The sequence below is a fragment of the Ornithodoros turicata genome, chromosome 4 (genome assembly GCF_037126465.1).
Source record: "Ornithodoros turicata isolate Travis chromosome 4, ASM3712646v1, whole genome shotgun sequence".
Classification (NCBI taxonomy): Eukaryota; Metazoa; Arthropoda; class Arachnida; order Ixodida; family Argasidae; genus Ornithodoros; species Ornithodoros turicata.
The window spans coordinates 2,678,971-2,695,265 of NC_088204.1; the positions used below are offsets into that span (position 1 = coordinate 2,678,971).

A 16,295-nucleotide genomic window follows, 5' to 3' on the forward strand; every position below is an offset into this window, starting at 1 on the left:
AGCAAGAAGATGTTGTACACGAGCTATTTCTAATCCGTCCTCCGGTGTCGTCGTTTCGTTTCGACGCGATGCACGACAATTTCTTCTTCTTTTTTTTTTTTTTATCGAGTACGCCAGAAATCAGCCGCAAGTAGAAAGGTATTGAAGTAAAAAGAGTCGGTATATTGGCGATAAAAAAAATGCGTCTGAGTCGTCGAGCAAAATGTGGAAAGCATATAGATAGGGCCGGCGAGAGAAGTTACGGGCCCCGGGAATTAGTCCTGCCCCGGGCTCTCCTCCTCGCGTCTCCTGGTGCTAGTAACCGTCGTGCTTTGGGTCGGGCGGGACCCTGAAGAGGCACGGGTCCCGAGGCTCCTCCCTCTCAAGAGCATAAATACTACATGCTTTAAGAAAGTCAGGCCCCCCCAAGCATTTGCTGCTCCCTAGAGGGCGATGTGACGCACAACACTGAGGTGGATGGGATGGCAGCCAGGAGCGGTTCTGGAATACTCAGTGTTGTTCGTCTGGCGAGCGGCGTCCCAACTGCTCTTCGCAACACCGCCACTTTGATTTCGCGCGTTTCCCATTTTTTTAAAGTATTGTATCGGGTGTCGTCCTTCTGTTTGTGCCCAACCTCAGTGTCTGTGCACTATATGGAGTTTGTCCACCAGCGCTAGCCAGCATCTACGCTGTCAATTCCGCATTATAACTCTTCACTGCGATGCTCAGTCATTGTGAAATTTACCGGGATTGAGTCGCCTTCAGAGCTCTGTATGCACACATCACCACGCTCCAGTTCTGTGAAGTGATTGCTGAGCCCGGCATGATACAATACACGCACCATAGCAAGGAAGTATAGCTGGCCCAGAGTACTCCTTGGGAGCACAGAGGAGCGCTTTAAGAGTACCCAGAAAAAGAGGAAGTGGGGGTCACACACGAACTTAGAGAGTCATTAAATAAGACGTCAAGCATTGTACGAAACAAGAAAGTGGTAGCGGAATGTTGGACGGGAAAATGGGTGCTGTTGAAAAGCAGCACGAAATAAAGTGATCGAAATCCCCGTTGCAAAATAAACTATACTGTGAACAAATGTTATCTGACTTAAAATGCACAGTTGCGCGCGGGAAACTGCCAACGGCAAACTTAGACTACCAACAAGCCCATCAAGCTACTCTAGTGAACTTAGACTAACCTGGACATCAGGTGGTGGTGGTGGTGGTGATGTTGAAAGCGCTCGCCGTTGTTGGCCTCACAGAGGTGGGCAACGTTACGACGAACGCCCTGAGGGAATGTGCTTCCTGGGCCGACTTCTAGGGGAACTGTGCCGACATATGTCTGAAAGCCCAGGAAAACCCCCAGACAGCACAGCCGGCACCGGGATTCGAACCCGGGTACCTCCCACAGTCTCGACGTGACATGGCCAGCACGCTATAACCACTGAGCCACGGGCATCAGAATGCAAACACAGAACTTGGACTAGCCTAATACAGTCAAATGCCTTTACAACGAACGCCTTTATAACGAAAAGACCGTTATAACGAAAGTTTTTCGCGGTCTGGTCAGGCGCCCATAGGATTCAATGTATACTTCGGGCATTTAAAACGAATTCCTTTATAACGTACGTACCGAAATAACGAGGGGGGTAAAAAGGTCACAACAGAGATAAGGTTCCATGTGTATTCTAGGTAAATGTCTCAGGTGCGCTTTGATCAGAGCAATGAAATTCCACCAGTAAACAAGATTAAGGCATTTTTCCTTTGAAACATCCATTTTAACGAAGTTACCTTTACAACGAAGATTTTCTGCGGTCTCCTGAAGTTCGTTATAAAGGAGTTTGACTGTAGTAAACCAACCAATATGCCGCTCCGTCGTATCCGCCCTTCTAAGCCTAACGGCTGCTGAACTGTGGATTTCGTTCGCTAAAACTACTTGGACAGACATCGAAAACCCGTGAATTTTAGTGGTAAAGGCAGTGATGTCGTGTTTATAAACGCGGCATATCATCTTACGAAGCAATCGGGCATTCTCCGTGATTTTCCTTGTTTCGAGAACGTCAATTTCGAGATCGGGAATATCGAGGTCTTCCCCGAGAAACAGCCCTGGGAGAAAATTAAAGAGCATCACAAGTAAAGAGAAGGAGTAGATGAGCGAGGGGAATAAGGTCGAGGAAGAAGGAGGCCCGAACGATGCTTCTAATGCGACTAGCACAACGTTAAGTAAGTGCATCTCCGAGATCCCAGGTGGCGCTCTCGGAAAAGCCTGGCCGCTAGGTTATCGGAAGAAAGTGAAGGACAGGAAGCCGAGTAAACTGATAACAAGGACAAAAACTGTGAAAAGGAGAAGGGTTATCAAAGAGGACAAAGAATATATATCCAAACCAAAGGTGCATGTATTAGGCTAAAAGTGTTCTAATGGGCATTTCTTAATTTATCTTCTTCTTTTCTTTCTTTTTTTTTTTTTTTGTCACGACGACTAAATATTCTCACGAAAGGAAAGACCTGATGACGTTAAAGTTTAAAATCTCGGCGGAAATATTTTTAGAAGTCGATATGAGTGAGCTGGCTCCCTATGCTTTTTAAGTTGAGTTGAGTTGAGTTGATAAGAAAAGAAAAAGGATAGGTTCGTAGTTGCGGAAGATATATTATTTCATAGTAGATATAGATGCACGGCGGTAGGTAAAATTCCATTCCATCGCCACGGGAAAAAGCGTCGTCCGTGGGACACTCCGACGCACCTGTCTTTCCAAAGGCAGTTCGTTCACATATTTAATCGGGCACCAGATTGGTATTGCGGACAATGGACTGGCTGTCCTCGCATGCCCGCGAACACAGTCATTATCGCGCGGTGTGACACCTTCTATGAAATCTTCTGTGTTTATTTAGTTTTTTTGTCGGCTATTTGTACTTTCCTTTTGTGTATCTTTTTGTGGATTCCTCGCGAATTGAAAGCGCAAGGTGTAAATATGGGTGTTAGACGAGACGAAGAACATAAAAATGCTCTTTCGATGTCCCCCTCCTCCGTCTTTGGAAAGTGTCCGACGTAATCACACTTTTCGACGTGAGTGCCCGCATTCTTGACAGGGCATTCGCGAAGATTTTTTTCTTTCTCGTACCGCGAAAGCGGATGAAGACGTTGTGGTTGTGAGGTATCAATCCAGTCTGCGCATGGATGCGAGCTATTGTAGAAAAGAAAAAAAAAGAACGAAAGGAAGAAGAAAAAAAAAAGGTAGTCGAGGGAATGTTATTTTAGGCGGGATTGAAAGCAGCAAAGGGTCAGTGAGATACGTGTATATTTACTTTCCGACATTCTTGCACTCCAGATTTTTCCTTCCGAGTTTTTTTTTTTTTTTTTTCATAATTTGTGAGCATTGTGAGCATACCCGAAGGCCAGGAGGTAACGTGTTCGAATCCCGCCACAAAGTGTGCTGCCTGAATTTTCCCCCGGGTTTTCTGTCATAGTTATACCTATGAAGTCGGCCAAGGACGCATATCGTCCCCCTTGTATGTCACTCCTTTGTATACTCTCCTCTCTCTGTCCGTGGGATCTGCAACGCCGGTCACATATAGCCACACTCGCTTCGCGGAGCTAAACGGCACTGAAAGAAATCACTATATTCTGCAGAAATTTTAGCCGTAATGGATGGGGAGTAATTAAAGCGTATAGTCCCCGAGAACGCAATTGCATCATGTCCGTCTAGCTGTGCCCGCACTCGGACTTTTCACATTATGGAGTTTATCTACAACAGCTGGCATCCATTTCACTCCCCTGCTGACACTGAAGTCTACTCCCCTGCCTCTATTGCACCTTGCATAAGTTTCCATGCATTTAGTCCCGAAAGGGACTAACCTCAAAATAAAGTGATCCAAATCCCCGTTGCAAAATAAACTACTTGAAATAAACGTTATCTGACTATAAAATGCACCGTCGCGCGCGGGAAACTGCGAAAAGCGAACTTGGACTATAACCTGAACATACAAATGCAAACACTGAACTTGGACTAACCCAATAATAAACTAACCAATGTGCTGTTCCGTCGTGTCCGCTTTCGTTCGTTCTCTAAAACGACTTGGACAGACGTCGAAGACCAGTGAATTTAGGTGTTTAAGTAGCGATATCGTGTTTTTAAATACGGCATATTTCATCCTGCGAAGCAGTTGATCATTCTCCTTGATTTTCCTTGTTTCGAGAACGGGAATTTAGAGATCGGGGATTTCGCAACCGGAAATATTGAGGTCCTCGCCTAATGATCGTGGCACTGTATCTAGTCGCCAAAACGACTGCATTTTTTTTTTCTTTATCTTATAGTTGTGCATGGAGAAAATGTTTTTAAAAAAAATTAAAACAATGACTAAACTATTTTTTGTCACCTTAGGACATTGGCGTAGCCAGGTGGGGGTATCAGGAGGGGGGGGGGATAAATCCCCCCTCGAAATCGTACCTTTGGTAGTGCATTTGAAAGAGGGAAAACGAGGATAATATCCTCTCCCCCGATGCAAAGGGGGGGATGTATTTATTAGACGGAAGGAAAAACAAAACGGGTGAAAGGTTAGCCAAACGGGACGTCGGCTTGCTATTCCGCAACAAAAAGAAAATTTATGAAGATGAAGAAAGAAGAAGAAGAAAATACATAAAAAAGGAAAGAAGAAGCATGAAGGTGAAGAAAGAAGAATAAAATAAATAAGGAATAAAAGAACAGAATGAAGAAGAAAGAAAAGAAGAAGAATGAAGACGACGAAAGAAGAATAAAACGAATAAAAAGAAAAGAAAACAATTGGGAAGTAAAGGATAGACCAACAGATGATGAAAGAAGGATGCAAAGGTCCCGTATATACAGCCCCTAAAGGGACATTTTTCTGGCTTCGCTGCTGTCTCGGGATTTGTTCCTAAACCGATATCTTATCCACGTACGTGGCCGACCTGTTGCCAGGAAGAAGCCATATTTAGCCGTCTGAGATGGCGCATCGATCGACGGACGCTATCGACCGTCCGTATTTAATTTTAGCGAGACAGAAATAATGACCAGTCGTGACATCGGTTCGCGCTGTTTCCGACCGAGACCCATCGACCCCCGGAGTGATCAACAACTCACTCAGTCGCTTAGTTTTCCAACCACCCGTATCCTTACACGCGCTTCGTCTTTTGATTGATGAAAATCCATTTTGAAAATAGAAGTGGAGTTGAAAAATCGGTCGGCGGTGAACAGAAGGCCCGTTGTCGTCGGTGTAATGACTCTGTTTAATCAACCAGTACTATAGCTCTAATCGTTTGGCACAGTATTCACTGTCGTCGTTTCATAAGCATGAAAAAACGGGACTCGCGATTTTTAACCCACGTTGAGGTTTGGGTGCGATTGTGGTGAAATGAAGTTACGAACCAAGTGCACTCTAAAAACAACACTTTACCGCGCATAGCACGCCGTGTGCCAACCGTTGCCAAGAATGATAGGGTTATCGCTTCTGATTCGAAGAGAGAGAGGGGCGTACGCCTTTTTGTGGCAATTTTCATATATCCAAATTGTCACAGAAAGACGTACACCCACCTCTCTCTTCGAATCAGAAGCGACAACCCTATCATTCGTGGCAATGGTTGGCGCACAACGTGCTATGCGGTGAAGTTCTGTTTTGAGAGCGTACACTCTTAAAAATGAACTTCACCGCATAGCACGCTCCTAGCCAACCATAATCTCGAATGATATCATTATCTGCCCTGATTTGTTGAAAACGGGAGGCGTACGCCTTTTTTGTGACACTTATGCTGTTCATAATTGTCACAAAAAAGGCGTACGCCTACCGTTTTCAACAAATCAAGGAAGATAACGATATCATTCGAGATTATGGTTGGCGCACAGCGTGCTATGCGGTGAAGTTCTGCTTTGAGAGCGTATAGTACGGATGTGTCAACTCGAACACGAAAGATGGGCTAACAAACCACCACCGATATCCTCAATAAAATTCAGTTCAATACCAGGGGTTCGCGAGTAAAATTGCGTTTTTTATTGGATTTTCGGAATGCGGGCGATTTCATTTCAGTTCAGGCAGGGCCTTCCCTTTTGGACCTTCGATTTTCTTCGTTATTTTTTGTGTGATAGCACCTGTGGCATGAACATTGGCGTTGGCGACCGACTTTTCGAAACGGTGTGGGTCGCCAAACAAAAAAATAAATGGCGTAGGTAGTAAGAACGCGAGTTTCGTTCAGATGCATTTTCCCGCTACTATAGGCTATAATCCTTCGTGATATACTCCTTGTCTCTGATCAGCGGAACCCCGGAAAACCATCACCCGTTTCGTTTGGCGCAGTTCTTGTCGCCCTGTTCATCTCTGCAACAGCGGAGTGAAATACACACCACACGAAACCGCAATGCTCGCTTTGTTTAATGGTACACTCTTAAAAATGAACTTCACCACATAGCACGCTCCTAGCCAACCATCATCCCGAGTGACATCGTTCTCTCCCCTGATTTGTTGAAAACGGGAGGCGTCCGCCTTTTTGTGACAATTAACGTTTCTACATAAGTGTCACAAAAAGGCGTACGCCTCCCGTTTTCAACAAATCAGGGGAGAGTACGATGTCACTCGGGATGGTTGTTGGCTAGGAGCGTGCTATGTGGTGAAGTTCATTTTTAAGAGTGTATATGCAGTACAAGGTCCTGTCTTGCGCCTTTCAGCGGGAATTTGCGCAGGGGTTGACATATAGGTATGAAAATTGTGTCAAAGTTCACAAAGCGCGTGCGAGAAAAGGCCATCCTTTATTTTAACAATCAAAATTGTGCTTCGTGATGAATGCTTTGACTTTACATTTCGATATAAAATTTAGCTCTGGTAAGCGCTCCTACACTCTTAAAAATGAGTTTCACCGCATAGCACGCTCCTAGCCAACCAACATTCCGAATGATATCGTTACCTTCCCTGATTTGCTGAAAACGGGAGGCGTGCGCTATTTTTGTGACAATTATGAACAGCACAAGTGTCACAAAATAGGCTCCGCCCCACGTTTTCAACAAATCAGGGACTAGAACGTTGTCATTCGGAATGTTGGTTGGCTAGGAGCGTGCTATGCGGTGAAACTCATTTTTAAGAGTGTAGGCTGAGTTACGGCGGCTAGAATGTGCCCCGCTCCGCCATGTTCGACGAACCAAGCCCTATATCTGCGCCACACGCCCGTATAACTTATAAGGTACCGCTTAGAATCACGACACAAGTCTAAGTTTCAAATAAGAATATATTGAATTCAGATACATCCCTTCTGCAAAAGAGAGAGAGAGAAAAAAAACGACGAGTAGTTTCTATAACTGCAGTTAGAAATGTTTCGTACTTTACAGGTTATGTCAGCATGCTGTGGTGATTTTGTTGATGGGAACGAATTGATGCTATTATCCTACGATATCTGCGACTTGAATGGAGGAAAAGTGTGAGGGAGAAGCAACGGTTATCACGCACGGCTTCTTCTTTCGGGGCCACAAAATATGTTCGAGAATAGACTAGTTAGCTCGACTGTCCTACACTCTTAAAAATGAACTTCACCGCATAGCACGCTCCTAGCCAACCATAATCTAGAATGATATCGTTATCTGCCCTGATTTGTTGAAAACGGGAGGCGTACGCCTTTTTTGTGACACTTATGCTGTTCATAATTGTCACAAAAAAGGCGTACGCCTACCGTTTTCAACAAATCAGGGCAGATAACGATATATCATTCGAGATTATGGTTGGCTAGGAGCGTGCTATGCGGTGAAGTTCATTTTTAAGAGTGTACGTGTATTATCTGCTTGTACTTGTGTATCATAAAGTTGAACCTGCTACAATTGTTTTTCCGTTCTTATTTCATGAACAGCTATGCCCTCGTCTTTCAGGTTTTACCCAGGCAACTCTGACCGCATCATACGCCCAAGACCATGATGGTCCTGTCGACGTAAACGTAAGACCAACTTATACATAAGCATTCTCCGATACACTAATAAATAAAAGTCGGTAATCAAGGGGCTCTCACAGTGTATAGATTATTAAACTATCTTCGACTCCAATCCCGAACCAGGCAATAAAGAGTTTCTTTTTTCGCAACCCTGTATGCGTGCTCAGTCCCACCTCTGTGTAATCATCTTCTAGGCGAAATAGCGGAGATATTTTGATAATTAACTTCGCGCTTTAATAAGCTGCCCTCTTTATTGCTTCCTTAGCAAACGTTCCGTAACCTCACTCTCTTTCTATCATGGGAAAGGGGAGAAAGAGCAAAAGGCCGTGGATTAGACGCTAATTAAATATTCTGATCAATAGACGGAGTCTTATCGGCTGGAACCCCCCCTTCAGTTTCCAGCTTATTACCTGCGGATCAAAAAGGGATTATTCGCGGACGGCGCTCGCATTCGAGGTTAAAAGGGAAAGACCGGTGGAAGTTCCCGAGATTTAACTTCCCATCTTCGTCTGTTCATCTTTCTATAGACTTACCAAAAAGAGGATTGCAAAGATCACCACGTCTCATACTAGAGATAATTTGGGCCCCTCGTTTCTTCTGAATCGTCGATACTTATCGACCACTAAGAAGTAAGACAAAAGTGTGGTACGAAACTGGAACTAGTACAGATATTTTTGCAGAGCAGAACATGTATTGAGCCTCGAATATTATACAGGGTGTTTCAGTTAAATCCCCGGGCTAAATAATCCGCGAGCCGGTGCACCAATCGCATAACGTTCCTTTTTACAAGTATCTGTCCAATACCGCCTACAAGATGCGCACCGCGTGAATGAGCGGGAGGCGCTCATTATTTAAATAAAAATTCAAATGAGTTTCGTGAAAAAAAGCTAACTTCTAAAGCAGGGCGCCGTCGACATTAAAATGGGTACTACCCCTTCTGGGACCGTCAGTAGATACCTTTTAGAGAAAAATCTGCAACCGAAGCGGGTCATTTGTTGCAGAAATTAATTGGTTTCGGTTTACACATTTTTGTCGCGGCTGGTCGCGGTGAAGCGCAAAAGGACGCTCTTTCACTCCCATGTCCACCAATGAATTACGTCCTTACACCAATGAATTACACCAATGAATTACGTCCTTTTGCGCTTCGCCACGACCAACCGCGACAAAAATACGTAAACCGAGACCAATTAATTACTGCAACAAATGACCCGCTTCGGTGGCAGATTTTTCTCCAAAAACGTGTCCACTGAAGGTCCCGTACTTGTAAAAAGGAAAGTTATTCGATTGGTGCACCGGTTCGCAAATTATTTAGCCCGGGGATTTAACTGAAACACCCGGTATATGGCAACGGTCAGACGATCAACAATTATTGTTGTCATTGTGAGCCGAAAACAACACGCGCTTATAGTCCGCGCAATGATTCGCTCTGAGTCAGATCGAAGCAGCATCGTCATCGTCTGTGCGTTCACGTCGACGGCGAGGACCCGCAGCGCACGTAGTGGGGAGGAAATAAAGTCACCGTTATCTGTCGTCTGCTATCTTCCTTCACCACGCCCACTGAATTAACGCGCAAGTGGAACGTGGCATCCCACCCATATACTCCTGTGCTGCAGCAATAACGACCTTTCTGACTGAGTCGTTAGGCCTAATCTCCCTTCTCTCTTTCTCTCTCTCGAGAAGGCTCCAACAGAAAGCAAACGCGCACGACGAGTGTTGTCCAGTCCGTCGTCCCTATACACTCGAATTTGTTATTAGACGCACCTTAATTATAACGTCAACTTTTACCGTCACCGTAATCGCAGTGGCATGCCATCGTACGCGTGATGTCTTGCACTTTTTCCCGCGGTTTCTCTCTCTCTCTCTTCTGTCATCTTCCTCCGCCCTCCTTTCCAGCCGCTAACACAATTTTTTTCCCTTTGTATATTTCTTCCACAGAACGCTTTGCAAGGTAAACAGTAGATAAAAGAAAGCCTTATTTCCTTTACATCGATATACGCGTCGAGGCGTTTTTCCGCTCGTCTGACAACCTTAATTTATCACTCCACTTGCTTCATCGTCTCGCCGCAGCGAGGATGGCGGCGCTGCAATCGATACAGTTGTTCTCACGACACTTTCGCCGGTAACGTATAGAAAGAAAGAAACGCTGGAAAGATAGAACAGGATATATATGTTTTTCTTTTTTTTTTTTTCTGTCGCGTTAGATATCATCCTGTCCTGCTGTCAGTCGTATACGTTCAATGAAATAATGTTAGGGTAGCACCGCGAAGCAAATGGGGTTATGAGCAGCCCGCATACGTGGACTGAAGACAGCAGGTAAAAGGCAGGGGGACATGGTGGGGGGTCTCACTTTTTTCTTTTTTTCCCTCCACATATTTACAAGTGAATAAAGTTGAGTTTTACAGAGAAAACTGAATAGCTTAGTTTACAATGTCGGTCTTGCTCCCATATCATGTACTGTACTTATATTGTGCTTCACGATTACGTATCTGGTACTGTTCTCCGGACCCTTGTATCTGACGGCTTGTGCTTCACTTTTACCTGGTACTCTCCAGACCCTTGTGTCTGGTCGGCAGCGAAATGTTGGTTCTAAGGAACGTGCTGAGAGCTTCGGTCTCGTGAGGCTCCAAGTATATAGAGAAGTGTTGGAAAAACTGAAGCTGAGATCCGTTAGGTAAATTGGACACTTTCGTAACGTTTTGCTACGAGCAATAACGCGCGTTCATCGACTGTAACTGTGTATTCACACGAGCGACGTCCTCACGGAATATTCTAGTGGAAGAAAAAGCGAAAACACTGCTTACAGGGCCGAAGTTCCGTCCCGTGTTATGTTGAGCATTCACACGGCGCGGAATATCGGGAGTGGCGTACAGCACACTTAGCAGACGACACCTAGCAGACGACACCGTCAGCGTCTTTCCTGTCGTCTGCTACAGAATATCTTGTGACTGTGTTGCAGGATATTCTCCACGGTTAGGAGTGTACGTGAACACGGGAGATTGAGCGCTCGGAAGACTATGACGTTTGTCGCGTCTTCAGCTTCTGCAGGGAATGTCGCTCGTGTGAAGAAGACACGGCAAAAGGAAGCCCGCGACACAAAAATATTCTAAGGCGCTTTAATGAAGACACCGTAGGCGGACGACGTAGGCAACTCTGAGTGCCGCCGTGATCAGAAGTATCGCGCGACGCAAAAGCCCGGAATTGTGATCATTGAGATTAATCACGAGCCGAAATTATTTTCGCGAAAACGTTCGCGCCTCAAAGAAAGACGTATATGTGCCCCCTCTTGCCCAGTGCGACAGGCCGGTAATCTTCCAACGAATTACTCCATCAGCCCTTAGCACTTTTTTTTTTTTTTCCGAGTCCAACCGATCCAATTACCTCGTCAGTCTCATTAGGGTACCCTCACAAATAAACGCGAATGTGCAGGAACGCTTAGAGGCGAAATTCCGTCAACGTCATTGTTAAGTGGAAAGGCGAAATATAAGTAAGAAAGAGGGAGACATCCCTCGCCGATTCTTGCTCCTTATCCCCCAATGGGGATCTCTTCCCTCAATCGCTCTTCCGCTGCAAGAGAGAAAAGGAGGAGAGATAGGTTCCTCTTTCCATCTGTTTGAGCCATTCGATTCCCAGCTGAGTCATTAGGACGAAAGAGAGAGAGACAGAGGATCTCCCCGAAGTGATCGGCAGACTTGGCCGGACTGTTCTTAATCTAATCCGATTCCGTCCGGACAGACTTTCCCTTCCTTGCACGCGACAGGGATTTCACGCTAAAGGATTGCCGACGTTAGACACCAGGTGTAGCTGTGCTCTTATTATGCGTATAGGGCGCCTAAATACTAGCTCCCTAGTATTGGGGTACCCTAATTATGCGGGTACGGCTCTCGCCGTGATATTTTATCCTTGGACGGCAACCTTCTTTCGGGTAGATACTTTTCAGCTCAACCACCGAAACTTTTTTTTCCCGCGCGTTTGGCAGTATTTGCAGTTTTGCAGAATGGAATTCCCTCTGTTGGTAACCCGAACAAGTGAGGTCACGAATATGGCGGGTAAGCCGCGTTTTCACACGAACTACTATTCGGTACTATTTCAATGACGTCACCAGTGTGAGAGCATTGCCTGGCGGCTCAAGTTCGGTTTTAGTGTGGCGTCTCCTTTTCTCTTTTCTAATGATACCGCCTTTCTCAGATCGCTTGGCATTCTGAAGGCTATCCTTATCAGAAGAGTATCAAATAAGCATCAGACATTTCTATTCGCTCTGCAAAGCACGTGACCACCCCGAAGGGCGTCGCCCAAGGACAATGATGCAGTTGGAGTGGCTGTCAAGTGCGCTTTCGCGTTAATACACTATTAGCTTGAGTTGCGCAAGTGTGGTGGATTTGCGCACGAAGTTAATCGTAGTGTCAACAGTAACACTTCTGTTGCGGATGGACGACAAAAAACTCGTGCAGACGCTGCGACCCTTTTTTAAACCAGATCGCGGGAAATATTCCGTAAGCCGGACTGCAGTGTAGGTCCTTGAGACCCTTCTTCCCCTAACCTTCACTTCCCCGGTATTCTTTTATTGTGAAAGCATAATCGGAAACCGACTCCCGCGCACGCAAACAGCAGGAACTTCCAGAGGATGTTCATTTTTAACCGTTAGAGATTTTTTATATATATATGAAAAAAGCTGTGACAAGCGACACAGATGGCGTTTTTGCAAGTGGGTTACGCGGCCATGCGGACACCCTGTGGGGAAGCGCATGTAGCCGCTGGACGACTAATTTACCTAAGCCCGACCAATTAACTTTTTAATTAGATGTTTGGGGGGGGAAATGCGAGACTGCAGAATTATTTGAACCACTCTCTGTTAAAAATTCCTGAAATAAGAACGTAACTTTGAGATATAAATCGCCAAAATTTTGATACGTAAATGAGCCGAAACCAGAACTACGCACTTATCGAGCGCAGAAACGACATGACCTCTTGTCTTATCTGGGCCAGAAAACGGTCTGTCCGGCCGTCAGACCGGCGCCCACAGTCGAACCTCGTTAATATGACCCTCGTTAGTACGACATTCCCGTTATTATGACCCTGTTTCTTGGGTATACTGTTTCCTCCCAATGGTCTCCGCACGTAACACTTGTTCGTTAATGTGACATTTCTTTCATATGACAATGACCGGTATTTTCAGTGCGACTAGTGGCGAACACGTGTGCTTTATCCTTGTACTACTACCGTTCGTCACTGAACAACCGGTGGTTCTCCTGAACTATATAGCGGGCAAAACGCGTGCCCGCTTTCGGGGTGACTCATGATGCCCCCTGTCTGACAACGTTGGGTAGACGAGCGGTCTGCCAGCCGAGCTGGCGGCATGTTGCTCGGGGGGAGGGAAAACGGAAGGAAGGGAAAGGGGTGAACAGTTACATTAGTTGCTGCTATGAATCACGTGTTCCTACAGTTGCCCTTGTGGGTCGACGACCTTGAAAAAGTCCAGAAGGAGAGGTGTCCTTGGTCATACGGTCATAGTGACCTGCTGCAGTCGAAGGGAGCTCCTCACGTCTGAGAAGAAGCGCAAACGAACGGCGCTCATTGCTTTCACCATCACCACCACCACCGCCATCATTGGTGGAATGAAGAAGAGGATATGCGTCAGATTCAAGGAGCGACGATGCATACATACATTAAATTCGTACATTATTTTAAAAGGCTTCATTATTCGTATGGCGCGGTTTCACTTTCGGCTCAGTTGCGTAGGAAAATTTGGCGATTAATTTCTATCTCAAAGTACGTGCTCATTTTGAGGGTATTTAGGGCTCCAATTCTGCTATCTCTCATTTCGCCGAAAACGTCTAATTAAAAACTTAATTAATGAATTTCAGTTGATTAGTCGCCTGGCCGTAGAACCCACCTGCGAAAACTGCATCTGTTTAGCTTTCATAACTTTTATATATATATATATATATATATAAATAAAAAGACCCGTAACGGATAAAAATGAAAACCCTGTATATCCCGCTTCCATCGAGCAAGAATTTCGAAATCGGTCGATACATTTTTCCACATGACTCGACATTGCTTTCACCTCGCATACGCGCAGGGGTCGGGCTTCTTTTTTAATCAATGTTTCTTCTTGATCCCGCATTGTAGAAAGGCCTTGCTCAAGGCCTCCTGTCACGAAAACTAAAATAAGCAACGATGCTTCGTATATATATATATACGAGCGCTATACAGTGAGCCGCCGTGCAGTAAGTGAATTCATTTGTCAAGCGCAACTCGGGTATAAAACATACTGAGGATAATAGAGGAGATAGAAAAGGGCCCGCTGCATACATCGTAGGTTACTCTAAAAAATGAGCCTGTCTCACGGCCCTCCGCCTTGCCGTAAGCTTCGCGCGTGCGCACAAAACCTATATCGCGGACAGATATTTATATCCATACAGGTATACACGGAGTCTCCTCCTCCAACTCTCTGTGCAAGAGGCGCGTAATTACAGCTTTTTATACCCTTCCCGCTGTGCATATATTTGTGTTCGTCGCTGACGCGTATAATAATTCGTGTGCGCATGTTGGAAATTATTTGCCCGTCTCGGATCAAGTTACGGGGAGTATTCATGATTGCTCATTTGCTGTCTTGGACTTCTTCTCGTGGTCTCTTTTTAATATTTTTTTTTCATAATCTTCCTCAGTTCTTCGTTATGTTGCCGGCGTAGTATAACAGCGTATTCTTTGCAAACCCAGCACAAGAGAAGTTGTACATGTAATAAGGAACGCTAAATATTTTTAATTTAATTTAATTGGCTCTGGACGACGTCTGGTGGAAAATAATCCCCATTTGTCAAGCAACAATGATCTATGTTCTTGACTGGCTCTTTGCTCATGATGGCTACGTAGCCAACCTATACACACAGTGTTATGCGCATGCAATGCAATGTGGTTTTGCCGCCGTACTTCGAGCAATGCGCAGTTGGTTGCGACTTCGACACAATGTTGCCCGTAATTTTCGATGTTCATTTTCTGAAGAAAAAAAAAAAAAATGCGAGCGCAATTGGGACGAAAGTTGTGACGTAAGATTAGTGAGGACGGCTCAGGCTATCGAATAGAGAAATTTTCTGAGATTAACTAACTAACTATTATTAACTACTATTACAGTCTCTGTTCGAAATATCGGCGGCTCTCGCCCTGAGGCGATTTCCTTCATACTTCCCTACCGGCTCGCTGGATTTCTACCCGTCTACTATTCTTAAAGCGATTACTACTTTATAGAGCCCACCAACGTCGACTGCCTTGTAGGTCCGTCAGTAACACTTGTCGAGAGAGAGAGAAAAAGGAGAAAGTTACAAGGGCACCGAGACGAGTGCGGGTGCTCGAAGATCAGGATCACGTGGTGGCCCTATAAAACTATCGCACATAAACTCGTTTGGAAGAATGTACAAAGACTATGTAAAATTTTATTGTCTCTTAAATTATTGCCGTTGCTGTAACGCGAGCAACTCTGTCCAGGCAGCCGGAAAATGTATGGTTCTTTGCGGAACCCGCCGCAACGTCCGTATCTTTTTAAGGCTAGCCTTTACCGTAGCCTTTTTAAGGCTGCAATATGTATAAATTAATAAATATATCAAAGTATCTCTATCTATCTCTCTTTCTGAATATCTCCCATTAAATGGGTTCGCTGTTTATTCTCGTACCAAGTACAAATGTTCAGCTCGTGGCCTTTTCCAAGTATTCACTTCTTCACCCTTTGTAAGAACTGGCAAAGATTTTGAAACGAAAGTAGGAGTCTCCCACGGCGACCACCAGACCACGCTCTCCGCGTTATTATGTAGGAGATGAGGATAACCCCTGAGCCTAATACGTATTCGGGCTCGGCGTAATTAATGGACGCTTCATTCATCGTTGGCACGAGAGCAACAGTAGAACATTAAATGACCTTCTCGTGGACGTATCCGTTGAGACCCTCTCGGCGATCCTATCGATTTCTTGCCAATGTATACATACGGGATCCATTAATAAGGCTCCGTCGTTGCTCAATATTCCCTTCTGCTGGGCGTGTACACAGGGGCTGTCGTCCACTTGGGTGGCTTGTCCTTCTATTCGTCTTCTGCCCCCTCGTAGATACAGTAAGATAAGATATGGCTCGGAAAAGAAGAGAGATGTACGAGGGAACCACCGGTGGAATGGGAAAATAGGAAAGATTTCATACTTCGAACCCAAAAGAAATCAGTTGTCGTTTTACGGGATGTCTGTGAATACATACGATACCCAACTCCATTTCCCAGACAACTAGTAATGGCAATGACGTAGTTTTTTATTATTATTATTCTTATTATTATCATAATACGTGGATATATGTAGCGGGAGAAATGTAATCATGAGTGACGCCGTAGATCTCTCGATTGATTTTGAACACCAGTGAAGCCACACATCCA

The 16,295-nt window shown here is 45.1% G+C and overlaps 1 protein-coding gene across 3 annotated transcripts in view; it reads left to right on the plus strand.

Annotated features, from left to right (window-relative positions):
- LOC135390658 (latrophilin Cirl-like) overlaps positions 1 to 16,295 on the plus strand; it is a 472,208-nt gene that overhangs the window by 318,310 nt on the left and 137,603 nt on the right. For all 3 annotated transcript variants that reach the window (XM_064620454.1, XM_064620457.1, XM_064620458.1), the window contains one exon: positions 7,829 to 7,893. The gene's annotated coding sequence lies outside the window, so the exon portion shown is untranslated. The remainder of the gene's footprint in view (positions 1 to 7,828; positions 7,894 to 16,295) is intronic.